General features: G+C 44.8%; 1 long non-coding RNA gene across 1 annotated transcript; it reads right to left on the reverse strand.

Annotated features, from left to right (window-relative positions):
- Positions 1–519: 519 nt before the first annotated feature.
- On the reverse strand, positions 520–5,814 carry LOC132655847 (uncharacterized). Its single transcript, XR_009593747.1, has 3 exons — positions 5,671–5,814; positions 3,986–4,133; positions 520–772 (listed from the first exon to the last, which is right to left on the reverse strand). It is a non-coding gene; the product is annotated as an uncharacterized LOC132655847 (long non-coding RNA).
- Positions 5,815–6,222: the final 408 nt, after the last annotated feature.

Consider the following 6,222-nt stretch of genomic DNA (forward strand, 5'->3'; position numbering starts at 1 on the left):
CCATAAAGAAAACTCTCTACTTATGCCCCCAGTGAAACCATCACTGCCCACTAGCCACAGCTCCTCAGGTAGGCATAGGAGCTGGTGAGCCCATGCCTACTCCATGCTGGAGTGTTGACTGGCTTGGTCTTGTGCAGGCAACTGCAGCTGCTGTGAATTCAGCACTTCTGCCATGTCCTGAGGATGGTTTCCCTTTGGTCTTCCCTGACCTCTGGCTCTTACAATCTTTTTTATTCTATGATGGCTCCTGAGGCTTGGGGAAGGGTGCTATAGATGCCTCATTTTGTGGCTGAGAATTCCACAGACATGTCTTTAAAAAGACAGACAGAGAGAAGAGAGGTGGGGGTGAGAGGGAGACAAGGAGGCAGAGGAGAGGAGAAGAGAGAAGATGGGGGAGGGGAGGAGGTGGGGGAGAGGGGAGGGGAGGAGAGGAGAAGAGAGGAGAGGAGAGGAGAGGAGAGGAGAGGAGAGGAGAGGAGAGGAGAGGAGAGGAGAGGAGAGGAGAGGAGAGGAGAGGAGAGGAGAGGAGAGGAGAAGAGAGGGATAAGGAGGAGAGGGAAGCGGGGAAGGGAAGAAGGAAGGGGAAGAGAAGGGAGGGGAGGAAAGGGGAGGGGAGGCCAGGCACGAGACCTCTGGATGCAGCTATGCACAGTTAGGAGGCTCCATATCACAAAACAGCTAATTTCCTTGGACTTCAGTTTTTGTTGGTTTTTTTTTCCATCACTCATCTGGGCATCATGGGGCCACAGACTCTGATATGTGACACTGAGACCTGTGAGAACAGAAACATGTCAGACTTCTGGTGTAGAACAGTTTCCTTTCACAACTTCATACCTCATCAAAGGGTATCTCTCCCTGCTTTTATTGAGCTGCATTCTACTCAGGAACTCTGGCCTCTAGGAGGGGAGAGGAGCCCAATACTTCAGTGATACTATGAGTTCTTTTTGCTTTCATTGAAAAGCATTTCATTGCTTTTTTCATTAAAAAAAAAATCACATCTAAAAGAAAGCCCATCAATAAATGCGAAAATAGGAATCAACTTTTCAAAATTCTCAAATTCAGAGTGTGTATACTTTTTTAAACTATCTTTTTTTATTTTTATTCTTTGAAAATTTTATATATGAATCCAGTGAACCATAATCACATACATTCTCACATTTCTTCTAACTCTCTCTGTGCCCCTTCCACAGTGCAGAGTCTTATTATAGTCAAAGGGATGAAAATAACAGACTGTGGGTGTTCAGTTCTAAGTGGACCCCCCACACACACACACCAAGGGGTTCAGGGAACATCTTGGAGAAGGAAGGAAGACTCTAAGAGCAGGGTGGTGGGAAGGAGAGCTGTGAGGTGTTGTCTTCTGGATGTCACACTGCTCTTGCAGTCATGAACTCTCAGCTCACAGTTGTAAAGGGTAAGGACAAAAATGCCTTGGCTTCTCCTGAAGCATGGTCACATTCTGGCTAAACTTCTAGGACACTGGAGGTCCCCTTTTACTTCCGGCCAACTTATCCAATGATAAAGAGAAATACATGAATTGAATCAGTGTGTCTTTTACGCTAATGGCCTTTTACACTCATGGCCTCACTCAACCAGAATTATGTGCTGTGATTGGCCAGCTGCCCCAGCCAGAAGCTGGAGATGCAGTGAGGAATCAAGTAGACAGGCTCCCTGTCTTTGTGGAACAGAGTGGGGGAATAAGCCAGTAAGCAAATAGTATTTGTAAATTGAGATAAGCACAAGAAAGGTCAAGGGGCAAGGTGTTTTAAAAGAGTCATGTTGTCTCCTGCCTTCCCTGAGACAGGTGCAGCTGGCTCTGTTGCTACTTTCCTATGCTGAGTATTCTCTCTCCTATTTGTCCTTCCAAGGATGGACATATCTAAAAACCAAACTATAAACATAGCCAGGTCTGAATATAAATAGACACTCAGTGGAATATTGTAAACCCTCATGGTCCATCATGAATTCGTTATTAGGGGTTGAAAACAAGAGATTCTCCTGAGTGGAGCAGGGCTTTGAAACTGACACAGCACAGATCTGGAGCCTTCTTCAAATCCCAGGCCTGTCATTTACTGTGTGTGTGGCCTTCAACAAGCGACCTCTCCTGCCTGTGCTCTCAGCTGTAAACGTGGGTGTTAGAATTGCAGGGCCTGTTTAGGGAAGTTGTTGCAAAAGAGGAAATGAAATCATTCCTAAGCAGGGTTTGGCCTGAACCTGTAGCCTTAGCTTTGCAGGAAAGGAGTGTCTTTGCAGTGCTGGACTGCAGAAGGCCTGTCCCCCTCCAGCCATAGCTGCACAGAGGAGTTCAAAAGCCAGCAGCTAACAGCATGGTCAGCCTGGGGAAGCAACATGGAATGGGGTGAGGGCTTCACACAAATGGAAGTCATCGAGTTGTTCCTCTAGGCCTTGACTGGTGGAAGGCTCTGTCTTCTCTGCCAGCTGTTTGAGGGAATATGACCTTTCTGACCCTGGTTGCCAGTTGCCCACTTGATGGAAGCCATATTTCATGCTTCCTTTATAAAGGGGAGATGGTTCAGTTGTTAAAGAAAGCATTTGCCTTGTAAATATGAGGACCTGAGTTCCCCAGACCCTAAGTGAGAGGGTAAAAAGGTGGAGGATGGGCATGATAGCATGTGCTTACAATCTCAACACTGGTGGGGAAGGGTGCAAATAAGCAGGTCCCAGTGGTTCCTTGGCCAACTAACCTCTAACCTATTTGGTGCATTTCAGGCAAGTGGAAGACTTTGTCTTAAAAAAAAAAAGAAATAAAAAAAAAAGATGACATGAGAAGCAAGGGGGGTGTCTTCTGGCCTTTAAACATATATACAGTGCACCTTCACACACACAAACTCACATGATGAACACAGCTAGGTATGTTTGTACACACCTGCAAACCTAGATTCAAGAGACTAAGACAGGAGCATTGCAAATTGAAGGCTAGCCTGAGTTACATAGAGTTACATACAATCTCTGTGTGTGTGACACACATACACACACACACACATATTATCAACAACAACAGTAGTAAAATCTAGGTGGCCTTAGTCTTTGGCTAAAGCTATGTCTCCCTGGCTCTTCATGGCAGCCATGGAATCTTCTCACATCAGAGGTGCAGCACCCTTGTGGGCATGCAGCTTTGAGAATATGCTTTGAGGCTTGCTGATCACACAGAGCATAAGATTATAGCATGATCTACACAAGAAAAAAGCCGTCACCGGAGAGCCTAGGCATAGCCGACTATTCTAGATGGCTTCAGAAGCTGTCTCCAGTTGTCTATCCCAGGAAACATAGTGGCCCAGCTCCTATCCTTTGGAGCATGATGGACTCAATTCTTGATCAGATAGGCCATGGATGGGGGAAAGCCTTGTGAAGTCTTTAGTTTAGAGAGATGAGTCCTGCATATATAGTATAGGATGAGAATGAAACAGAATAAGCTCTTGGATTCTGCCAACTCAAGTATAGAAGCTAGGAAGGAGACAACATCCCATACCCTAGAGGCCAGAGCATTGTGAAAGACTGGAGAAATGCACAAAGATGTTGTATCAGGTCAAACCCAGGGTGGCAGGCAGCATCCATGGGAGAGTCATGAGAATGAGGGCAACATGTGAGAGCAAGTCCACAGCATTGGGAGCTATGGGAGCTTCATCTCAACTTTCTCCTATTGAGTAAAATCAGCTCCTTACAACGGCACCGGGCTGGGAGATCTCTAGAAAGGAGAAGTCAGCCAGATGAAAGGGGCAAAAGAGCAGGAGGAGGGAGAAGTGCTTTCAGGGCAATGAATCCTCAGATAAGACAAGTGAGCCCGAGAAACTTGGGATGGGAGAATCTAGTCATCTTGGTTACAAGTAAATATTAAAGGACAGACTGATGAAGGAAATTTAGAGTGCTGCAGACAGCCAAGTGACAGCAGCTGCCTAGCTTCCACACACATCTCAGACTTCCTGTTTTCCAGCATTCCTCTGATAAAAGGAAGCTGCTCATGTCTTACATTGCTTTGTTGTGTATGGATGTTTTGAGGGAAGTCCATTCTTCCAGCCTTTCCACCAGCCAGGGGCGATAAGGAAGTTATTTATAATCCTTTGCAACTGCGAAGAACATGAAGAATGGGGCTTCCCTCCTTTGCTTCTGCATAGCTCCTGTAGGGAGAGACACAGGTGGGACTCATGTTCCCAGGCAGAGAAAAGATGATTTATGTCCCTCATCCCTCCCACCACCATCCACACCCCAACCCTGTGCCCTCAGGCTGCCAGTGACTGAGCTGTATGTGCAGGGGTACACACACTGGCCACCAGGTCATCCAAATGAAGACTCAATGTCTGAAACATCGAAAGCCTAGGCCCACCAGGAGACACTAATGAATACCTACCTCGTCTTAACTTTGTGGAATAATGTAGAACTTTCTTATAGGAGAAAATGATGCTGGAATTGAGTGGGCCTGTGACAATACATCTGCAAACACAGACTCACCAAGAAGAGCTTTTGACTAGCTGAACCAAAATGTGTTTTATCAGGGGTTTCCAGGGAAGCTACTAGAACAGGCTACGGAGGCTTGCTCAACCCAGGAAGAGCCTGGCTTTTCCCTCCACACCCTAGGAGGAGGGAAAGGACCTGCCCTTTGTCCCTGGCTGAACCAAAGGAACAGTCTCAAATGCTTCAGGAAAACTGTTGTGCATCGTAAGCTTCTCCAAGACTGCCAAATAAAGCCCTGTGTAAAGGCATGAGAACTTTTGGCACAAGTCACGTTACCAGTCCCCAAACCGGACATGTGAAGTCACACAACGTAGGCTGGTGCTGCCAGTAAACAAAGCTGCTCTTTCAAGATTCTGCCTTGATGGTCAAGGGTCATCTGGATTTAAAATGAATAAATAAATAAATAAATTTCAAAAACAGAAAATAAAGCCAAATGGGAACAGGTGTGACTGTTACCTTAGTAACAGGAAACTGATAAACAAAGACACACATCTCTCCCTGATGTGGCATTCCCAGAAGGAGGGTCTCTCAGACACTAGAAGAGCATTACTTTTATAAATAGAAAAAAAAAAAAAGAGGGGGGATAAAATTTAAAAAAAAACATAAAAATTGAACCTCAAAATATCTATCTACCCTCTCTCCATGTAGAAATGTTTAACTGATTTTTAAAATAAACATGTTTTCATCATTTTTCATCACTGAAAGTAATCTCTTTAAGGAAAAATGAAGAAGTAAAACAGAACTTCTATTCAGTCATGGAAGAACAAACACACCTGTTTATCGCTATCTTTTCCTGAAATGCCACTAAAATGAGAGTAATGGAATTAGAAAGTCATGAGCTAATAAGGACAACGAAAGCAGGATAGAAAATGGCAGCCAATGAGAAAAGATACCAAGTGGTGGATAACAGATGGGGGAGTTTAAAACATGGAGGCTGGGCTACAGAGCTGAAACTGGCTTTTCTAAAAATTGTTCCCTGATGCTGCAGGACTCCAGACAGGCTTAGATTTTGAGGCACAATTTACCACAGAAAACATCAGTACAGAAAAATGGTTGGAAAGATAGAAGGGACAGGAAAGCTTTAAAAATTCCTTAAACCATAGGTGCCCCTTTCTTACCAAGCTGCCCACCCACTTCTCTAGCACCGCAGAGGAGAACACTTCCCAGAGAGGTTGCTTCATAGTAGAACTAGATTTGGCTCACCTGGCTACTCCACATTGCAAGTGGGCACTTGAGTCTACATGGGACATGTCTAAATGCCTACTTGGCTTTTCCTCTATGCTCTGAAGATGTCCACCCTCCATATGGACATTTCTTTTTAAAGACACTGGCACAGCCAGAGGACAATGTCCTCCAGACAACTGCACAGCCTGGAGACTAGCATCAGTGCGACCTGTTGCCAGCTATCAAGGTTGCCAACAACAAACACGTCTCACACACCCTATTTCCAGTAAGCTTGGCAATGTCTCCCAGCAGCCAACAAGCAGCTTCACATATTTGAAGAAAGACCCTAATTTGAAAGGTTAAAGTCGAAATAAGCAAACAGGATCAGAGAAAGAACTCCCAAGAAACAAAGTGGGAAGAATCCAGTGTCAAACTCCCAATTAATATCAATAATATATTAGTACAGAGATGAGAGGCGTGTGCCCACACAAAACAGTGCAAGGCTTTTAAACAAAGGAATATTCAGGAAACAATAAAGGTCTTACAAATGGAAATGGTGGTTCAAGAAGGTTTTTCTGTTTGTTTAATGCT

The sequence above is a fragment of the Meriones unguiculatus genome, chromosome 1, assembly GCF_030254825.1.
Source record: "Meriones unguiculatus strain TT.TT164.6M chromosome 1, Bangor_MerUng_6.1, whole genome shotgun sequence".
Classification (NCBI taxonomy): Eukaryota; Metazoa; Chordata; class Mammalia; order Rodentia; family Muridae; genus Meriones; species Meriones unguiculatus.